Source organism: Bubalus kerabau, chromosome 4 (assembly GCF_029407905.1).
Source record: "Bubalus kerabau isolate K-KA32 ecotype Philippines breed swamp buffalo chromosome 4, PCC_UOA_SB_1v2, whole genome shotgun sequence".
NCBI lineage: Eukaryota > Metazoa > Chordata > Mammalia > Artiodactyla > Bovidae > Bubalus > Bubalus kerabau.
The window spans coordinates 67920772-67941669 of NC_073627.1; the positions used below are offsets into that span (position 1 = coordinate 67920772).

The 20898-nt window shown below is 38.6% G+C and overlaps 1 long non-coding RNA gene across 1 annotated transcript; it reads left to right on the plus strand.

The window, feature by feature from the left end:
- The first annotated feature begins 9622 nt into the window (after positions 1-9622).
- LOC129649799 (uncharacterized) lies at positions 9623-20193 on the plus strand. The gene is made up of 2 exons (XR_008713281.1): positions 9623-9911; positions 15017-20193. It is a non-coding gene; the product is annotated as an uncharacterized LOC129649799 (long non-coding RNA).
- The last annotated feature ends 705 nt before the right edge of the window (positions 20194-20898 follow it).

The following is a 20898-nucleotide window of genomic DNA, read 5'->3' on the forward strand; positions in this document are numbered from 1 at the left end:
GACTGGCCTGCTTAATGAGGTGATACACTTTCTACTAAGAAATTATCCAGGCAGTGTTGAGCACAGCATTTATCATTAGATATTGCAAAGTAATATCTTCCCTTGTTTCCGGGTACCTCAACTGGTAAAGAATCCACCTTCAATGTAGGTGACCCAGGTGTGATCCCTGGGTTGGGAAGATCCCCTAGAAAAGGTAATGGTTATCCACTCCAGTATTCTTGCCTGGAGAATTAAGGACAGAAGAGCCCGATGGGCTACAGTCCATGGGGTCGCAAAGGGTTGGACACGACTGAAGCAACTAACACACTGTATAATCATAAGGGACATTATTTAGGTAATACCTCATTTTTCTAGTGGTTTTCCCCTATTTTCTTTAGTTTAAGTCTGAATTTGGCAATGAGGAGTTCATGATTTGAGCCACAGTCAGCTCCCAGTCTTGTTTTTGCTGACTATGTAGAGCTCTCCATCTTTGGCTGTAAGAATATAATCAGATTTTGGTGTTGACCATCAGGTGATGTCTATGTGTAGAGTTGTCTCTTGTGTTGTTGGAAGAGGGTGTTTGCTATGACCAGTGCGTTCTCTTGACAAAACTCTGTTAGCCTTTGCTCTGCTTCATTCTGTACTCCAAGGCCAAATTTGCCTGTTACTCCAGGTGTTTCTTGACTTCCTACTTTTGCATTCCAGTCTCCTACAATGAAAAGGTCATCTTTTGGGGTTTTAGCTCTAGAAGGTCTTGTAGGTCTTCATAGAACTGTTCAGCTTCAGCTTCTTCAGCATTACTGGTTGGGGCATTGACTTGGATTACTGTGATTTTGAATGGTTTGCCTTGGAAGCGAACAGAGATCTTTCTGTCATTTTTGAGATTGCATCCAAGTACTGCATTTCTGATTCTTTTGTCCACCTATGAGGGTTACTCCATTTCTTCTAAGGGATTCTTGCCCACAGTAGTAGATATAATGGTCATCTGAATAAAAGTCACCCATTCCAGTCCATTTTAGTGCGCTGATTCCTAAAATGTCGATGTCCACTCTGGCCACCTCCTGTTTGACTACTTCCAATTGACCTTGATTCATGGACCTAACATTCCAGATTCCTATGCAATAGTTCTCTTTACAGCATCGGACTTTACTTCCATCACTAGTCACATCCACACCTGGGCATTGTTTTCACTTTGGCTCTGTCTCTTCATTCTTTCTGGAGTTATTGCTCCACTCTTCTCCAGTAGCATATTGGGCACCTACCAACCTGGGGAGTTAATCTTTCAGTGTCCTATCTTTTTGCCTTTTCATACTGTTCATTGGGGTTCTTAAGGCAAGAATACTGAAGTGCTTTGCCATTCCCTTCTCTAGTGGACTACATTTTGTCAGAACTCCCCACCATGACCTGTCTGTCTGGGTGGCCCTACAAGGCATGGCTAATAGTTTTATTGAGTTAAATAAGGCTGTGGTCCATGTGATCAGTTTGATTAGTTTTCTGTGATTGTGATTTTGTTCTGTCTGCCCTCTGATGGATAAGCATAAGAGGTTTGGAAACTTTTGTGGAAGCTTCCTGATGGAATTGACTGACTGTGGGGGAAACTGGGTCTGGTCCTGATGGGTGGGCCATGCTCAATAAATCTTTAATCCAATTTTCTGTTGATGGGTGGGGCTGTGTTCCCTCCCTGTTGTTTGACCTGGGACCAAACTATGGTGGAGGTAATGAAGACAGTGGCCTCCTTCAAAAGGTTCCATGCAAGCACTGCCATACTCCTTGGCCCCAACACTGCAGCAGGCCGCCACAAACCCACACTTCTGCTGGAGACTCCTGGACACTCACAGACAAGTCTGGGTCAGTCTCTTGTGGAGTTTCTGCTCCTTTCTCCTGGGTCCTGGTGCACACAAGGTTTTATTTTGTCCTCCAAGAGTCTGTTTGAGACTGGGGAGCCCTGTGTAAGTCCTGTAATCAAATCCCGCTGGCCTTCAAAGTCAAGTTTCGTGGGGGTTCTCAGTCCCTTTGCCAGATCCTCAGGTTGGTATATCTGTTGTGGGTCCTAGAACTTTCTTAACAGTGTGAGAATTTATTTGATATAATTGTTCTGCAGTTTGTGGGTCATCTGCTTGGAGGCTTTATGGTGGGGTTAATGGTGACCTCCTTCAACAGGACTTATGCCATATCCAAGTCTGCTGCACCCAGAGCCCCTGCCCCTGCAGCAGGTTACTGCTGACCCACAACTCTGCTGCTGCTTCTAAGTCGCTTCAGTCGTCTCCGACTCTGTGCGACCCCATAGACGGCAGCCCACCAGGCTCCCCCATCCCTGGGATTCTCCAGGCAAGAACACTGGAGTGGGTTGCCATTTCCTTCTCCAATGCATGAAAGTGAAAAGTGAAAGTGAAGTCGCTCAGTCGTGTCTGACTCTTAGCGACCCCATGGACTGCAGCCTACCAGGCTCCTCCGTCCATGGGATTTTCCACTCTGCAGGAGATGCTTAAACACTCAACACATGAGCCGTGAACTTCCAAATGTTCAAGCTGGATTTAGACAAGGCAGAGCAACCAGAGATCAAATTGCCAACATCCATTGGATCATCGAAAAAACAAGTGTTCCAGAGAAACATCTACTTCTGCTTTATTGAGCATTCCAAAGCCTTTGACTGTGTGCATCACAACAAACTGTGGAAAATTCTGAAAGAGATGGGAATATCAGACCACCTTTCCTGCCTCCTGAGAAATCTGTATGCAGGTCAAGAAGCAACAGTTAGAACCAGACATGGAACAACAGACTGGTTGTAGATTGGGAATAGGATATGTCAAGGCTGTATATTGTCACCCTGCTTATTTAAGTTATAGGCGGAGTACATCATGCAAAATGCCAGGCTGGAATCAAGATTGCCTGGAGAAATATCAATAACCTCAGATACACAGATGACGCCACCTTTGTGGCAGAAAGCAAAGAACTAAAGAGCCTCCTGATGAGAGTGAAAGAGGAGAGTGAAAAAGTTGGCTTAAAACTCAATATTCAGAACACTAAGATCATGGCATCTGGTCCCATCACTTCATGGCAAATAGATGGGAAAACAATGGAAACTGTGAGAGACTATCTTTTTGGATTCCAAAATCACTGCAGATGGTGACTGCAGTCATAAAATTAAAAGATGCTTGCTCCTTGGAATAACAGCTATGACCAACCCAGACAGCATTTTAGAAAGTGGAGACTTTACTTTGCCAACAAAGGTCCATCTAGTCAAAGCTATGGTTTTCCCAGTGGTCATGTATGGATGTGAGAATTGGACTATAAAGAAACCTGAGCACTGAAGAATTGATGCTTTTGAACTGTGGTGTTGGAGAAGACTCTTGAGAGTCTTTTGGACTGTAAGGAGAGCCAACCAGTCAATCCTAAAGGATATCAGTCGTGAATATTCATTGGAAGGACTGATGCTGAAGCTGAAGCTCCAATACTTTGGCTACTTGATGTGAAAAACTGACTTATTATAAAAGACCCTGATGCTGGAAAAGATTGAAGGCAGTAGAAGAAGGGGACAACAGAGGATGAGATGGTTGAATAGAATCTTTGACTCAATGGACATGAGTTTGAGCGAACCTGGGAGTCGGTGATGGATAGGGAAGCCTGGCGTGCTGCATCCTTGGGGTCACAAAGAGTCAGTCATGACTGAGTGACTGAACTGAACTGAACTTATGTGCCTGTGTTTCCTGTTCCCCTTAGGGCACAAACAAAAGTGATGATCATAGCCTTATAAGGACATCAGTCCTTATAAGGACTTTGCAGGCCATATTCACAATATGTTTATTTTATTTATTCATTTTATTACTAATCAAATTATTATTTTATATTGGAGCATAATTGATTAATAATGCATTTGGTTCCACTGTACAACAAAGTGATTCAGTTATACATATACTTATTCTTTTTCAAATGTTTTCCCATTTAGGTTATTACAGAATATTGAGCAGAATTCCACGTGCTGCATATAGGTGCTTGTTTGTTATCCATTTTAAATCTAGCAGTGTGTGCATGTCCATCCCAAACTCCCTAACTATCCTTTTCCCTACCTTTCCTGTTTGGTAACCAGTTATGTCTGTGAGTCTGTTTCCATTTTGTAATTAAGTTCACTTGTATCATTTTTTGAGATTCTGCATATAAGCAATATCATGCAATATCTTGTCTGGCTGACTTCACTTAGTATGATAACCTATAGGTACATCCATGTTGATGCAAATGGCATTATTTTAATATTTTTATGGCTGAATAATATTCAATTGTACATATGTACCACATCTCTTTTATCCATTCCACTGTTGATGGACATTTAGGTTGCTTCCATATCTTGGCCATTGTAAATAGTGGTGCTGTTAACATTGATCTGCATATATCTTTTCAAATTATGATTTTCTCCAGCTATATGCCTGAGAGTGGGATTAATGGGTCATCAGTAGCTCTATTTTTAGTTTTTTAAGAAACTTCCATACTGTTCTCCGTAGTGGCTGCACCAATTTACATTCCTAGCTAGAGTGCAGGAGGGTTCCCTTTTCTCCACACTTCTCCAACATTTATCATTTGTAGGCTTTTGATGATGGCCGTTCTGACTGGCATGAGGTGATATCTCGTTGGCCATCTTCTTATCTCCTAGCCCCACTCACTGGTCTCCATCACTCTGGCCTCTTTGTAGTTTCCTAAAATATGCTAAGCTCTTTCCTACTTAAATACCTTTGATCTTGCTTTTATCTTTGTCTGGAAAACTTTCCTCCTCTATTCAGTAGGCTTACCAGCTCCTATCCGTCTCTGTTTGAATGTCACCAGGAAAGAGACATGTCCTAACCACCACACATAGAGGAGCCTGCCCCTGGATCCCAGCAGCCCTGGTTTGCCAGGTTCCAAGCTTGTCTAGAGCACTTACAATCACTTCACTGATTGTACATTTGTTACCTTTTTATTTGCTGAATATTTATTTGCTGAGTCTTTCCTCCTTGGGTCCATCTCCTCTGTCTAAAACATTAGCTCTCTGAAGTCAAGGATTTCATCAGTTCTTAGGGCAGTGCCTGGTGCTAGGTAGGCTGCCTGTATGTGTTTGTTGAAGACATGTGGATTCATTTTTATTTCCTTTAAATAATATCAGATAACAATTTTTGAGCAAAAGATGTAAAAAAATAAATTTACTAGAAATCTGACTTTAATAATGAGATGCGTCTCCTCCTGTTGTAATCTTTTCTCTTGGAATTCAGACTCCTGGTCTACCTTATGTCCTTGTTCCTTGGGTTGGTCTGATTGCAAGTCAAGATCATACCTTTGAGGTCATGAATAATAAAATGCAAATATGAGTCTTGCATATTTTAAATCTATTTACTTTTCAGTTCCCTATGTAAATAAAGGAAATTGTAGATTTGCTTATTGATCTTAAATGCAAGGTTATCTTGCAAAGGTTGAAAAAACACTTATGATTACAGTAGATTAAAATTCAAAAGCCAAGCTTTAGTCACAAATACTGTAATACAGCTCTGAACTCAATGGATTAACTTGAAACATATAGCCATACTAATTTTAATGTAAAATAAATGATTTATCACCTCTAAAATTAACAGCAATTACGTTTTGTACCAAATTACTGTTAGACTATTTTGAAAATAAGCAACTGAATTGCATTAACATTATTATTTTTAATTTTATGATTCTTTTTTACAACTAGCTTCGGGTGTATGTACAAGCTAAGGGCAGATCATTGCCTTGTAGCGCTTACTGAAAGATTGTGCTGTCATTGCCCCAGAGGATGTGGCTAGCTCAATGTGTTACAGACTTCATCCTCTTAGGAAAATGCTTCTTACTTTCAAGTTATAATTGACTTATTCTCTAATGATAGTTTTCTATGTAAAACAAGCTAATCTTCCCAAATCCTCATATCCTCTGGTGATGAGATACAAAGAAGAATTTAGTAACCAGATAAAATGGTAATTTAAAAACAGCATTCTACTCATAATGTAATTATTGTAGCTATTTACTACTTTTGCCACAGGTTTATTTGCTTTTCAAGAGAGAAAAAATTTCTTTTTCTCAAGCATTTGACAGCAGTGAGAAGTTCATTATGTGGCCAATTATGGTTGGTAAGTTGACAGTTTTGAAACAGTTCCAGAAAAATCTGTCACTTTCTCACCACAGATAAGCTCTGTTTAAGAAGCCCCTCTAGCACAGGTTAAACTACTCTGTTAATCTTGAAGTGTTTGACCTTCTTTCTAACACCCTGCAGGAGAAAGCATTAATATTTCATCAAGAGTGAGGAATCCTGAGGGTGAAAATATTCTTCCCCACCCCCCCCAGATAGTCTGTTCAGCTGATTCGTGGTTGAAATATTCTAGTTTGGATTTAATTACTATGAAAAAGGAATAATTATTTTTCCTTGGTTCCGTACTCTCTTGCACTTCATAAATTCCTTATGAAAAGAATACATTTTGATATTTTCTCTAAAGAGTAAAAAAGACTTTCAGTGTTGTCTGATCTTTAAAATATCTTCAATTGCAATTACTTCAGCAGTTTATTGGTTTTCCAGTATGTGAGATATAGTACAAGATTACAGGAGTATATGAAAATATACATTACAGTTAAGGAAAAATAATATGATGAGCACCTATGTTCCCAACACCTGGGCTAAGAAATAGAACTTTACCTCATCTGAGCAGCCTGTTAAATCTCCCTTGCTCTTTCCCAAAGTAAATCCCTTTTTATTTTATACTGATCATTCTTTTGCTTTCCATGTTAGTTTTTGCCATCTTTATGAATCTCTACTCAGTCTTAACCAAGTATTATTTGAATCTGTATATTTTAAACATTATATAGAAGTCATAGTGTAAGTCTTCTTATAAGTCACTTCGTTGACCACTAGTTTTTTAGTTTAATCCATGTGAATGCTTAAGCCTGTTATCAAATTTATTCACTGCTGTATAGTATTTCATCGAATACATGGATTCCATGTTATTTACCCGCTTCAGTTTTGGTTGTTTTTTCAGCGGTTTCCAGGTTTTGCCATTCTGACTGATGTTGTCATAAAAATACCTCTCATGTCTTCATGGGTACAGTGTGAACCATTTTCTCTAGGGCCTCTACCCAGGAGATGAGATGCTAAACTGTGAACTGTGGACATGTCCAGCTCTCCTTTATAATGCAAATGTTTCTCAGCGTGATTGGTCTGCAGCAGGAGCAGCATATGAAAGTTGTAGTTGCTTCATATAATGTTAACTGGATTTTTTTTTTACAGTCAGTATAAAATGATCAGTGATTATTGTTTTATTTTGCATTTCCTTTATTTCTATCAAAGTGAATGAATCCTTATATGCATCTAAGTCATTCCTTTTTCCTATTAATACTTGTTAATACCTTTTGTCTGCCTACTTTGTGAAACCATTTTAAATATATTCTGTAAACTTTTACAGTCCTAGTAATTTTTATCAGATTTTGGATCTATATATTTCTTTCTGTATTTCTACCATTTTTTGTTTTTATTAAAACACAACTAATTCTATACATATATAGCATCTAGCATCTCTATATATAAATTATATATATATATATAATATATAAAACAGAGTTCAGCTGGGTTTATGTTTTTTCAATCGTAGCTGAATTTTTTTTTTTTTAAACTAAGTTCATTTACCTTTTAAAACATTTGTTAAAATAATTAACAGCTGTGTTTCAGGGAGAATTTGGGAAGATGCAGAGACTTCCCATACACACTGTCCCACAAATGCCTAGCCTCCCCCGTTATCAGCTTTCCCACCAGATGATACATTTGTTATGGTGATGAACTGACACTGACACAGCCTCACCCAAAGTCCAGAGTTTACATGAGGGCTCACCTGGTGTGTATATCTCACGGGTTTGGACAAATGTGTAATGCTCAATACTCAGCGCTGTAGTATCATCTAGAGTATTTTCGCTGCCCTGAAAATCCTCTTTGCTCTGCCTATTCGGCTTTCCCTCCCTCCAGTTCCTGGCAATCACTGATGTTTCTGCTGCAGTCATAGTTTTGTCTTTGCCAGAATCTCATATAGCTGGAATGATATACATGACGTAGCTTTTTCAGGAAACTCTGGAATGCCCTTCTTTATTTGTGATAATTTCCTTGCTTTGAAGTCTTTTCTGTCTGAAATTCTCTCTTTTGATTAGTGTTATCATGGTATATTTTTCTCCGTTTATTTTTAATTCGTATGTGTTTTTGCTTAAAGTGGGTTTCTTGTAGGCAACATATAGTTGAGTCTTGCTTTCTGATCTACTCTGACAATCTCTGACTTTTAATTGGTGTAGCTAGATAACTGATGTTCAAAGTGATTACTAATATAATTGGGTTAATACATACAATATTATTGTTTTCTACTTGTAGCTCTTGTTCCTTCCTATTTTTTTCCATTTTTTCTGCTGTTTATACTTTTAATTGAGCATTTTATATAACTCTATATTCTCTCCTTTCCTAGAATGTCAGTTATACTTCTTTGTGTTTTTGCTGGTTTATTTGATTTTTACAGTATTTAGTGATTGTGCTAGTTTTTGCCAGTATTCCAAGTCCACTTTCAGATAACACTACATCACCGGTAGTGTAAGAACTTTGTAATAAGAAAATAATACTAATTCTTCTTTCCTGTTTCCTGTATTATCGATATTATTCCTTTTACTTGTATATCAGCATACATAATCATATATATGTATATATATAAAAGCATATGTAATCAGATACAACATTCCTATTATTATTTTTAACAATCTGTTATCTGTTAGATCAATTAAGAATAAGAAAAATAAAAGTAATTACTTTGTCTTCACCTATTCCTTCTTTAAAGCTTATGCTTTATGCAGATCTACATTTCTGACCTATATTATTCTGAGTATATGTATTAATATATGTAATTTTTTTACTTATCTCAGTATCTTCCAGCATTTCTTACAAGGTAGGTGTACTGGCAACACATTCTCTAATTTTTGTTGGTCTAGAAGGACTCTTTCTTTACTTTTGAAGGTTTATTTTGCAGAATACGGTATTCTGGATTAGTTGTTTTATTTCTTTTTTCCAGCAGTTTAAACGTTTTTCCCCCACTCTTTCCTCACTTGCATGGTTTCCGAGTAGCTGTATAGTTCTTATTTTTGTTACTCTAAAGTTAAGGTATTTCCCCCTTTCCCCCTCTTCTTCCAGGATTTCTTTGATTTTCTATCATTTGAAAATGATAATTCTTGGTTTGGGGCACATTTGTCCTCACTTGTTATCCTCTGAAATTCCTGAATTGTGGTTGGTGTTTGAAAGGATGGCTGGAGTGGCCCTCTCCTCAGGTTAGGGCTTCCTGGGTGGCTCAGGTGGTAAAGAGCCCTTCTGTCAATGCAGGAGATGGAGATTCGATCCCTGGGTCAGGAAGATCCCCTAGAGGAGAAAATGGCAAACCGCTCCAACCACTATTCTTGCCTGGAGAATCCTCATGGACTGAGGAGCCTGGCGAGCTACTGTCCATGGGGTTGCAGAGAGTCAGACACAGCTGAGCGATTGAGCGTGCATGCAGGTCAGTTAGGCTCTATTTGTCCTCACCTGAGTAGGTTCAGGTCAACTAGTTTCACCTGAGGTCTCATCCTATTAAGAGGAAGAGCGCTCTGCTATCTTCCAAGATGCTTTCTTTGCTCCTGCCCCTGCTAGAAGCAAGAGGAAGTTTTCCTGCAGTATTTACTGTGAAAGACTGTGGGGGCTCCCAGGACTGTTTCCTGTGGAGTTTTTATCCCTCAGGCTTGTCCACATGCAGCCTCCAGCGCTTTATCTGTGGGTTTCGGGCTTTCCTTTCTGGCCTGGTTTCTGCAGTAATTTCTGTTCAGGGCAGACATGGCTCCCCATGATCCACCGTCTGCCTCTCCAGTCTTGGGGGGCTTCCCTGGTATCACCCCCTGCTTATGGATTCAAGGTTTGTTGCTTTTACAATCTGTTCAGCATTTGTCCTTGTTTTGGAAATTGAAAATCAGTTCATTTACTCTCAATTTCTAACAGATACTGATTAACTCCTATTTATTTATATTTTGCCTTCATGTCATCTTTATCATGTTTATTTTTGTTCACTTCCTTCATTGTTTGAAGTTGTTAATTATTTCTTTTTCTCATTCTATTTTGAACTTTGTATGTTGGTTGGGAGAAATTTTGTAGTTGGTCAGTAGGTATTTTCAGGAAGTCAGCTGTTATTGTCACTTGAAGTTTCGCTTGTTTTGCATAATAATCTAAGTTAAATTTTGCTAGTGGACTACCCTGGCTTATCTGCTTAGGAAATTTCACATCTGGTCTCCATTTTGCTTGATTTTTAAGTCTTCAGTTGTCAGGCTGGAGACCTGGGAAGAGAGCTTATAGTGTGGTTCAGTCTAAGTCAATGGTATATGTTCCAGTCTGAAAGCCAGCAGGCTGGGGACCCAAGGATGCTGAAGTTCCAATTCTAGTCTGGATGCAGGAGAAGACCAGTGACTAGATCGAGCTCTCAGGCAGGAGGAATTGCTTGTTACTGGTGGAAGGGTCCACCTTTTTGTTTTGTTCAGGCCTTCAGCTGACTGGAAGAGGCCCATCCATATGGATGAGGACAACCTACTTCCCTCTGGGCACCCATTCAGTCTCATCCAGCACACCACTCACAGACACACCAGAACACAGCTTGACCACAGATCTGGGCATCCTATGGTCAAGGCGACACATAAAAATTACCATCACAGCTTTACATTTAATCAATTTTGGAAATAAGGGATGTAGTTTTCTTGGATCTGTGGAAATGCTTTGAAAATTGAGGCAAAGGTGGGCTCATTGAGGAAGTATGAATATCCCCAATCCAAGAATGCTTGGAACATAATTCTTAAACTTCTTTTTAATCTAACTCAGGAATGAATTAGGCTAAAAACCCATGGGTTGGGTGGCTAGTGGTTTCACATTCTCGAGGGAAGTTTTCCCCCTTCCATTGAGGATGAAGCTTGGTTTCATGCTTTATTATAAAATTACAGTTTATTATAGACTTCTGGGTGGGGGGGGGCGCAGATTTAATGATAATTATCCCTTCCACCATGACGATTATCCTCTTATAGACTCTCGCAAAGTGGGTGGTAATGCTGTGTTTACTTTTCTGTCCTTGAGTCATGGGATATCAGAAAATCTATTTTGAAAGTTCACTGGGCTTGGAAAATGCCTAGAAAGGCTAGAGCCACTTCAGGTACTACACTCCCTCTCTGGAGCTGTCTTCACACATTTCCTGATGTCTTCACTGTATTACCATCTCATGCAAACTTTCATGCTTTGCATAATTCAATCCCACACATTTATTTTCATGAAATTAAATCTTATATTGCTATAAATGAGGCTTTTCAGTGTCTAATTTTAAATATTATATTTATCCTTGATCTGTACATTACTTTGGATGTTTTAGTATGGGTAATATATTTTAAGAGTCTATCCTACAAATCCAAACATCCTTTATTAATATTAAAAGTGAAAGAAAGTTAAAAAAAAAAACTCACAAAATTCAAAGAAGTCATGAATCAGAAAAGTTGTATCTTCTTTTGAAATTTCAGAAATGTTTCCTACATTACAGAAATTCTTGCCCTGCAAATAGTTTCATCTGTACCATTTTTCTAGATTCCATATACATGTTTCTCTTAACTAATATCCAAAGGGATTTCCTTATTTAGGAGTTGTTTGAAATCACATGTAGAATGCAAAGTAAATAGATTTAAGCAATGTTTAAGCACAAGGCAATGGATATAAATAACACATAAATGGCTCCAATGTGGTTTAGGTCTCTAATTCTTTGTTGTTCTTGTTCAGTCTCATCCCACTCTTTGCAACCCCATGGTGTGCAAACTTCCCAGTCATTCACCATCTCCCAGAGCTTGCTCAAACTCATGCCCATTGAGTTGGTGATGCCATCCAACCATCTCATCCTCTGTCGTCCCCTTCTCCTCCTGTCTTCAATCTTTCCCAGCATCAGGGTCTTTTCCAATGAGTTGGCTGTTCACATCAGGTGGTCAAAGTATTGGAGCTTCATCATCAGTCCTTCCAATGAATATTCACAGTTGATTTCCCTTAGGATTGACTGGTTTGGTCTCTTTGCTGTCCAAGGGACTCTCAAGAGTCTTCTTCAGCACCACGGTTCAAAAGCATCAATTCTTTGGTGCTCAGCCTTCTTTATGGTTCAACTTTTACATCTTTAATTCTAGTCTGTATTGTGCAAACCCTAGAGAAGCACTGTAGTCAGGCAAATGCATTCTGTATTTTTCTTTCATTTCAAGCCAATTCTGTGCCAATCTCTGGCTTCTACCATGGCTGGTGTGGGCCTTATTTTAGTTTTCATTCATTGCATGTTACTTAGAGAGAACCTGGGTGAGACTGTCTACATCAAGTAAGGGTTTTGTTATACCAGAGTTGGTGAGCGGGCTGCCACATGCTTACCCCTCTTCTTCTGGAGAATTTATGCCTAGATCACAAGACTAACCTCATGCACTCTCCCTTCCCTACTAAGCCTTCTGTAACTGCATGCAAAAATTCTGGAATGCATTTTCCCATGCTGATCCAGAAGGTTTTCATTGGTTTCTTGCAATTTTAGAACTTTTAGATTGAAAATAACCTTATAATGGCTATTTCCATATAAAAAAGTAATCTTTAATGGTGTTCTCATTTTTTGAGACTGCAGTTCTTTGAAAAGATAAATTAAGTTTATTAGACTTCCAAGTGACAGTAGTATTTCTATGTCATGCATGAAAAAATAGTGATTGAAATTTCATATTCAGTAACTCTTTAAGTAAACTGATGTTAAATAATTCAGCATCTTCACCTGAAAAATAGTGATTTATAATGTGAAAATATGATTTTTTTTTCTGTTCCACTGAGAATGTTTAATGGATGTTTGTTTTCAAGAACACCATGAGTAAAATCAGTCTATAATTACCCCAGCTTACCATAGCCCAAACTTTAGAACAGCCTCTTGGAGTTAAACTCCTGATTCGCACTATTAAATGACTGGTAACTGGAAAGGCTGCATTTTTGTTCTGTCATTATTTCTACCTTATCAGAGTTCTTTGCCAATAGTAGAAAGGTTGACTGATAAAGCAGGAAATAAGCTGGTTGTCAGGGTGGTAGACAGCTCTCAGATGCCCTGGAAGCCTGTGGAACACAGAAACTCATCAGGACCCATCATGCCCACAACACAGAGGCAGCTGGACTTGCACAGTGGCTGCTGGTCTCATGCCCAGGGCACCCTCAAGTTTACACTACCCACCTCTCAACTTTGCCTTAGCTGCCAGGAACAACCTCCCCAAGTCTTGCTTTTAAGGCACCTGTGGTTTTATTAGGAAGGTATCACTTAAAACGGTGAACCATGAGAGGTGTTGACTGATGGGTTTATTCAGGATCAGCAGAGAACTGGAGTTTGGGGGTCTGCAACTATGGTGAGCTCCATGCAAGTCTCCCCACAGCAGAGGGAAGGAGAACTTTTATAGGGAGGAAGAGGGAGTCGAAAGGGCTATAGTAAACAGAGTCCATGGCTTTTCAGGGCTGAGTCCTTGCCAGGAAAGAAGAGGAGTCATTTTCCCCTTCCTCTTGGGTTCTGCTGTGTTACAGGGAGTGAGAACTCCCCCTGCTGGTCTCACAACTATTTAATTGAGGTTTGTTGCAAAGAGTCGGACACGACTGAGCGACTTCACTTTCACTTTATGATTTTATTTATTTTTATTATTCTTTTATGAAGGGAAACTTGAGATAAAATATGCCAAATAATAAAGTATATCTTTGGACAATATAGGGTTCAGTCCCTGGGTTGAGAAGATCCCCTGGAGAAGGGAATGGCAACCCACTCCATTATTCTTGCCTGGAAAAATCTCATGGACAGAGGAGCCTAGGGCAACAATGCACTAGGTTGCAAAGAATAGAACATGACTGAGAGACTAACACTTTCATTTTGGACAATATGATAAGTTACAAAGTGATTATTTATGCTTAAATTATTTTTACTGAGAGAAATTCATGAAACATTCATTTGATGGTTTTGGTTATAGTTTATTTCATGTTGCCTGCTCATCAGCTACTTTTAAATTTGAATTAAGAGAGCACTATGACCTCAATTATAACAGAATTTGTTATTTCTGCAGAGTGGCAATGCTATTGAATTTTCATGATAAATCCTCTTTTCTGTGGATTTATATCTTGTGATGTTGATTTGTATAAGGATGAAAGTTTGCATTAAAAGTGGTTCAGATCATATGAAAATTTCTTTCTAAAAATTGTAAATTATTATTTGTAAGAGATCAATCAACTAAATGATAATTTACTTAAAAAATACTCTTTAAGCTAAAAAAGAAATTTATTCTAAACAGCAAACTTTTACTAGCAGTTACCCTTTCCTTCAGAATAGTTTCTATGGGCATTTGAAAGTATTAACACAGTAGTTATCTTATAGTGAAGCACAACTGTCTCTGTCAATTGAACATTTTCCCCAATTATCCCAGAAATGAACTGGCCAGTTGTTTATTCTTATCTTTTTATTTTAGGTGTGTATTTACTAGGTAATGCATTTAGATAAAATTTTACAAGCACTTGTAATAAAGATGCTCACAAAAGTAATAGCTGCTTGCTACAAAGAGAACTGTGTGTGTGTGTTTATTTGGATATAATTAATATGTAACATGTATACATTTAAGGTATGCAGCATATGATTTGATAATTTATGTTGCAGTATGATCGCCACAGTAGCATTAGCTAACCCTTCTAATCAAGTCACATAATTATCCTTTCTTCTAGTCATGGGAACAGTTAGGATCTATTCTCTAAGCAAGTTGAACATTTATAATACAGTTATGTTGTGTGTAGTCATTGTAAAGTAAGGTAAGGTAAGGTGAAGTCGCTCAGTCATGTCCGACTCTTTGCTACCCCACGGACTGTAGCCTACCAGGCTCTTCCATCCATGGGATTTTCCAGGCAAGAGTACTGGAGTGGGTTGCCATTTCATTCTACTGTGTATTAAGTTGCTAAGACTTACCTACTTATATGCAGAGTACATCATGAGAAATGCTTGTCTGGATGAAGCACAAGTGGAAATCAAGATTGCCGGGAGAAATATCAATAACATCAGATATGCAGATGACACCACCCTTACAGCAGAAAGTGAAAAGGAACTAAAGAGCCTCTTGATGAGAGTAAAAGAGGAGAGTGAAAAAACTGGCTTAAAACTCAATATTCAAACAACTAAGATCATGGCATCTGGTCCCATCACTTCATGGCAAATAGATGGGGAAACAATGAAAATAGTGACAGACTTTATTTTCTAAGGCTCCAAAATCACTGCAGATGGTGACTGCAGCCATGAAATTAAAAGACGCTTGCTCCTTGGAAGAAAAGTTATGACCAACCTAGACAGCATACTAAAAAGCAGAGACATTACTTTGCCAACAAAGGCCTGTCTAGTCAAAGGTATGGTTTTTTAAGTAGTTATGTATGGATGTGAGAGCTGGACCATAGAGAAAGCTGAGTGCCAAAGAATTGATGCTTCTGAACTGTGGTATTGGAAAAACTCTTGAGAGTTCCTTGGACTGCAAAGAGATCAAACCAGTCAGTTCTCAAGGAAATAAGTCCTGAATATTCTTTGGAAGGAATGATGCTGAAACTGAAACTCCAATATTTTGGCCACCTGATGGAAAGAACTGACTTGCTGGAAAAGACCCAGATGCTGGTAAAGATTGAAGGCAGGAGAAGGGGATGACCGAGGATGAGATGGTTAGATGGCATCACTGTCTCAATGGACATGAGTCTGAGCAAGCTCCGGGAGTTGTTGATGGACAGGGAAGCTTGGCATGCTGCAGCCTATGGGGTTGCAAAGAGTCGGACATGACTGAGTGACTAAACTGATTGACTGACCTACTAGTTGCAACTTTGTGTGCATAAACTCAGCTCCCCTATTCCTCCATTCCTCAGCTTCTGGTAACCACCATTCCACTCTCCATTTGAGTTTGGTACTTTTTAGATTCCACACTTATGGGTTATCTACACTATTTGTCTTTCCCTGTCTGAGTTGTTTAATATAATGATTTCAAGTTCCATCTATGTTATTACAAATGGGAGGATTTTTTTTTCCCTCATGGCTGATTAGAAGTACATTGTGTGTGTGTGTGTGTGTGTGTGTGTGTGTGTGTGTGTGTAATCTCACATTTTCTTTATTCATCCGTTGATGGGCATTTAGGTTGTTTCCATGTTGTGACTATTGTAAATAATGCTGCAGTGAACATGGAGATGCAGATATCTCCTCAGTGTTCTCTTTTAATTTCCTTTGGATACATTCCCAGAGATGGGATTGCTGGATCTTTTGCTGATAGTTCTATTTTTAATTTTTTAAGGAATCTCTGTAATGTTTCCATAGTGGTTGGGCCAGTTTACAGTCTTACTAACAATGCAAAAGTGTTCCCTCCCCACCCCCCCCACCCCCCATCAGCATCCTTGCCAATATTTATCATCTCTCATCTTCTTGATGACATGCTTTCTTAGAGATTAGAGATGAGACCTTAGTGTGGTTTAGATTTGCTTGTCCTTAGTGATTAGTGATGTTGAGCAGTTTTATGTACCTGTTTTCCACTTTAATGCCTCCTTTAGAAAAAATTCTATTTAGTTCTGTCATTTTAAATTGGATTTGTTGTTGTTATTGAGTTGTATGAGTTAATATATTTTGGATATTAACCCTTGACCTGATACAAGGTTTGCAAATATTTTATTCCATCGGTTGCTCTTACATTAGATGATTGCTTCTTTGGCAATGAGGAAGGTTTGGTGTAATTCTACTAAATGATTTTCTTTTGTGGTTTGTGTTTTTGGTGTCATATCCAAAAAATCATTGCCAAGACTGATACTGAGGATTCTTCTTTTAGGAGTTTTACATTTTCATGTCTCATGCTTAAGTTTTTGATTCATTTAGGATTAATTTTTGTGAGTGGTTTAACACAGGGTGCAATTTCATTTTTCTTCCTGTGTTTATCCAGTTTTCCTGACACCATTGGTTGAAGGGACGTTTCCTCAATGGATGTCTTGGCTTTTATCAAATATTAGTCAGCCATATATCAGATCAGATCAGATCAGATCAGTAGCTCAGTCGTGTCCGACTCTTTGCGACCCCATGAATCGCAGCACACCAGGCCTCCCTGTCCATCACCAACTCCCGGAGTTCACTCAGACTCACGTCCATTGAGTCAGTGATGCCATCCAAACATCTCATCCTCTGTCATCCCCTTCTCCTCTTGCCCCCAATCCCTCCCAGCATCAGAGTCTTTTCCAATGAGTCACCTCTTCGCATGAGGTGGCCAAAGTACTGGAGTTTCAGCTTTAGCATCATTCCTTCCAAAGAAATCCCAGGGCTGATCTCCTTCAGAATGGACTGGTTGGATCTCCTTGCAGTCCAAGGGATGCTCAAGAGTCTTCTCCAACACCACAGCCTTATATACAGGGGTTTAATTCTGGGTTTTCTATACCATTGGTCTATGTGTTTATTTTTATTCCTGTACCATACTTCAGTTTTATTCCAGCACAAATATTTGATGGAGGAAATAAGATTCATACATGTGAAATTAATAGGTATTTATGAAGTCTTTCTGAAAGTTTTTATTAGCAAACTTCAAAATTGGAAATTTTTACTTTTGAGTTTTCGATTTTCAGAAGTATTTTTTTTTAATCAGTTGAATAGAATGATTAGATATAAAAATGGGCTGTGACAAATTGACTTAGGAAAGTAACCCAATAAGAATACATCCTTTCTTAACTAATTTAACACTGTCATTGGATAAGGCAATGGCACCCCCACTCCAGTACTCTTGCCTGGAAAATCCTATGGATGGAGGAGCCTGGTAGGCTGCAGTCCATGGGGTCGCTAAGAGGGGACACGACTCAGCGACTTCACTTTCACTTTCACTATACTTCTTAGTTACTATAGTTTTGTAGTACGCGTGTGTGTATATGTAGAGAGAGACATATATGCATGTCTATATGGGCTTCCCTGATAGCTAAGTTGGTAAAGAATCTGCCTGCAATTCAGGAGACCCCAGTTTGATTCCTGGGTCAGGAAGATCTGCTGGAGAAGGAATAGACTACTCATGCCAGTATTCTCAGGCTTCCCCTGTGGCTCAGCTGGTAAAGAATCCACCCGCAATGCAGAAGACCTGGGTTCGATCTCTGGGTTGGGGAGATCCCCTGGAGGAGGGAAAGACTACCCACTCCAGCATTCTGGCCTGGAGAATTCTAGGACTGTATGGTCCATGGGGTCGCAAAGAGTCAGCGGACACAACTGAGCGACTTTCATTTTCATATGTATTTCTATTAGGAAATGAGATGCACCCACTTTTTTTTTTTTCTCCTCATGATTGCTGTCTATATTCAAGTTTTTTTTTATGGCTCCAATAAATTTTAGGATTGTTTATTTCTGTAAAAAGTGCTATTGGAATTTTGACTGGGATTGTGGTTGTATGAATACTTAAATGATATTAACTCTTCTAATCCCTAAACACTGGATATCCCTCCATTGGGCTGTGTCTTCTTTGATGTCTTTCAGTAGAGTCTTGTAGTTCTTATTGTACAGAGCTTTCAATTCCTTGGCTAAATTTATTTCTAGGTACTGTACTGGTTTTGTTGCTATTGTAAATGGGATACTTTATTTTTCCAGATGTTTTATTTTTAGTGTATAGAAACAAAACTGATTAGAGTTTTAATGAGGCTTTTTTTTTAAAACAACTTTTAAAATAGTTTTATATAGTTTTTATTGAAGCATAGGTTTTTTTTTTATGATATTATATTTCAGATGTTCAGTTCAGTTGCTCAGTCATGTTTGATTCTTTGTGACCCATGGACTAGAGCATGCTAGGCCTCCCTGTCCATCACCAACTCCCAGAGTTTACTCAAACTCATGTCCAGTGAGTCAGTGATACCATCCAACCATCTCATCCTCGGTCGTCCCCTTCTCCTCCTGCCTTCAATCTTTCCCAGCATCAGGGTCTTTTCCATTGAGTCAGTTCTTCCCATCAGGTGGCCAAAGTACTGGAGTTTCAGCTTCAACGTCAGTCCTTCCAATGAACACCCAGGACTGATCTCCTTTAGGATGGACTAATTGGATCTCCTTGCAGTCCAAGGGACTCTTGAAGAGATCTCTAGTCTTTCCCATTCTATTGTTTTCCTTTTTCTTTGCACTAATCACTGAGGAAGGCTTTCTTATCTCTCCTTGCTATTCTTTGGAACTTTGCATTCCAATGGGTGTATCTTTCCTTTTCTCCTTTGCTTTTCACTTCTCTTCACAACTATTTGTAAGACCTCCTCAGACAACCATTTTGCTTTTTGGCATTTCTTTTTCTTGGGGATGGTCTTGATCCCTGTCTCCTGTACAATGTCATGAACCTCCATCCATAGTTCTTCAGCCACTCTGTCTGTCAGATCTAATCCCTTGAATCTATTTTTCACTTCCACTGTATAATCATAAGGGATTTGATTTAGGTCATCCCTGAATGGTCTAGTGGTTTCCCCCATTTTCTTCAATTTAAATCTGAATTTGGCAATAAGGAGTTCATGATCTGAGCCACAGTCAACTCCCAGTCTTGTTTCTGCTGACCATATAGAGCTTCTCCATCTTCAGCTGCAAAGAATATAATCAGTCTGATTTTGGTATTGACCATCTGGTGATGTCCACGTGTAGACTCGTCTCTTGTGTTGTTGGAAGAGGGTGTTTGCTATGACCAGTGCATTCTCTCGGCAAAACTCTATTAGCCTTTGTCCTGCTTCATTCTGTACTCCAAGGACAAATTTGCCTGTTACTCCAGGTATCTCTTGGCTTCCTACTTCTGCATTCCAGTCCTTACAAAACAGTGATTCAGTATTTTTATAGATATGCTTCATTTAAAGTTATTAAAAAACCAATGGCCGTATTTCCCTGTGCTCTACAATATATTCTCGTTGTGTGTATATTTTTTACATGGTAGTCTATATCTCTTAATTCCCTACCCCCCATTTTTTGCCCCCCCCTCCTGTAATCACTAGTTTGTTCTCTATATCTGTGAACTGCTTCTGTGTTTATATATATATATATTTTTCTTGTTTTATTTTTTAAAGTCTACATATTAGTGATGATATAGAGTATTTATTTTTTATGCATTGTCTTATCTACTTTTCAAATTGTTGTTATTTGCAAATAAATGATTTTGAGACTTGAATATGTATCCTTTTGGATAGTCCCTGGCTATATTAACTGTATTGTAAGTTGAGTAAAGAAGTCAAGACACTGTGTTACTGAAAAGAAGGAAATTTTAAAACTGAATTAGCTTACAAGGTAGGTCATGTTTTTTTTCCTCCAAATGTACATGTTATTAGTTATACTTACAACAATAGGCTATGGGTTTTTCTATAACCATGAAGAGTTAAAAAATGAAGAGAGGTATTTTTAGCACTCATGTGTTCAGAGTTTTATGTGTTTTTAGGTGTGCTAAACTGCATAACATTTTCATGAACCTTTCATCCTCTGTTCTGATTTCACGCTTTAATAAAATAATAAGTTCATGGGTGGGTGTTTGCTTCACTACATGGAAGCATTGCTGGACCTAGAAATAAGCCATTCTTCTCATCAAGAATGCACACCTTCCATGTTTTTTCTGCACATATATTGGGTCAGATTAGGGGTACACATATTTAGAATCTAGTAGAGATGAGTTATATAGTTAACTTGGGTTATGCTGACCCTAAATTTAACTTAAGATTTTTATAATTTGATTTATATTTTGATTTATTTCTATAATCTCTCAAAATCCTCATTCACTAGTAATTTCACTTGGCAGTATATAATTGACCTCAACTACAAACAATGACTTGTTACAGGAGTATTGCAATTTGAACATTTGAGTTTTAAAAGTGTTCTTTGAAAA